This window comes from Egretta garzetta, unplaced genomic scaffold (assembly GCF_000687185.1).
Source record: "Egretta garzetta isolate BGI_Z169 unplaced genomic scaffold, ASM68718v1 scaffold962, whole genome shotgun sequence".
NCBI classification, from domain to species: domain Eukaryota; kingdom Metazoa; phylum Chordata; class Aves; order Pelecaniformes; family Ardeidae; genus Egretta; species Egretta garzetta.
The window spans coordinates 50,606-52,695 of NW_009258963.1; positions in this window are offsets into that span (position 1 = coordinate 50,606).

Genomic DNA, 2,090 nt, shown 5'->3' on the forward strand with positions numbered 1-2,090 from the left:
GTAGGGGTCCCCAGCGCGCGTCCCTATGTTGCCCCCCTGGAACGGTGCTCTCCAGCCTCGCTGCGACGTAGCCCTTGCCCACAGGTGAACTGAAAGCAATGCTGAGAGGCATTGAGGGTTTTTTTAAGACCAAACCCGTATTTTTTTATGAGTGAATATATCTTTATTGGTGTTTTTTTAACTTTAGTACTAGATTACTTAACACATAGAGGTGCAACTGTAAATGTACAGTTAAATCATCGTCAGACTGCAGACCTCTGGCTAGAGGAACCAGACTTTTGCTCCAACTTCTTGTCCCAAATTTAAATCGCACACTTGACGAACTTCAGAAGTGCTAAAGAGCTTCCATGTTGGGGGGTGGTGGGTGGTGGTGCCACAGTACGTTTTCCTTTTTGCAAAATCTTGGTACTACCCAAAAAAATCAAATACTTCATGTTGTGTAGTTATAAAAATGCTGTATGTCACTGTATTGCTTCTATAGCTTCAACCATCTCTTCACCTGCCTGGAAAAAGCTAATACCTAAGTGTGTGAAGAGTACTGTGTCACGTGCTCACACAATATTCTGGACTTTGTTAGCTTGAATATTCTAAAAGAATTGATTAAAATTATTTTCCCCTTTTCAAATTACATAGTGTTCTATATCCTTCTATGTAGTGTTCTATAGTCTTCTATTAGTGCCTGTGTCACACTTAAGTACTTAAAAAAACACCAGAAAAAACTGCCATTTACAGGCTACTTCAGGTAGTGAAAAGCTGTCTGCTTACAGACACAGATTTTTTTGCTGTGGCCTGTGTTGTGTCTTACGCTAGAGCTGCCAAACGGATCAAATACAACAAAAAAAAAGCAAAACCTAACAGGGAAAATTGTGTTTGCTTCCAGAAATGGTTTGATTTCTAGAAGAAATCTCTTAATATTTTGGTTGGGTATGTAATGTCACTTACTCTTGCATAGTCCGTAGTCAGATGCAATCTTTCATCTAAGGAACAGCTGCGTTAACTACCAGAAGTATCACGACAGTTAACCGTATAGTACCCGAGAGCAGAGCTGATGGTGCTTCAAGTGAAATACACCACTTCCCGTGTTGTCAGTTTTCGGGCTGCAGAATGGCTGTGCATTGTAAGTTCCCTTCTTCAGACCCCTCGCTCGCTCGCTCCTGCCCTTTCGTCTCCGTTTCAACAGGCAGCTATGGTTTTGTGTTGCTCGCTTAGCTGCTTTCTTCCTGACTAGTCAATGGGCAGGCGGGTCAGCCCTTCACAGTGAAGGAGATGTCACCCAGCTTTAAAGATATCTCTTGTAAAAAAAAAATTTAAAATAATAAAAACAAACAAACAAAAAAAAACCCTGAGCAAAATACCCCCCCCCCAAATGGTTGTGTGCTGACTCATTTGATAAAGGAAGTGGTATCTTTTTCCCTTCCTTCAGGCACTGCCGCAGCTTACTTCAGCTGTATCTGTCTTGAAAGCTAAATCTATATTGCAATGACTTTTTTTCCAGAAATTGTTATCCACTCTAAATACACAGCAAAATCTGGTTTTGACCTTTCTCATCAGTGGCTGCGATGGAAGAGGTGTGCTTCTGTTAATTCCAAGCTGGTAAAATAGAAGCTGCTACAAATATTAATAAAAGGGGGTGATGTTGCTCCTGCTCAGACTGGGTAACTCAGGGGGTCGCAGTAGGTTTGCGATTGGGCTAAACTGAGGTGAAACGGCACCAAACTATCGGCCAGACGTTTTATTTGTGGTAGAAGCAACTTGAACTGGGGATGCGTAATGGCAAACAGCGCGGGCCCTGTGGAGACGTTTATGAGGAGAAGAGAGGAAAGGGGGGTGGGGATAGATAGGTAGCCATAGATCCATCGATCGATCACCACCCTCGGATCTCGCGATGATCCTGACGGACGACCCGGCCCCCGGCGACGGGCGCGCGCGGGGATCGTTGCAGCCGTGCCCTGTGCAGTCCAGCTCCCGCCTTTCGGTCGCGCCGGTCGCGCCGCCCTGGTTCCCGCCCTGGTTCCCGCCTCTCGGTCGCTTACCAAATTCCTCTGCGCAGGCTCTCTGGGGCGGCCGTGAGCCCCTTCCTCAAATACGTT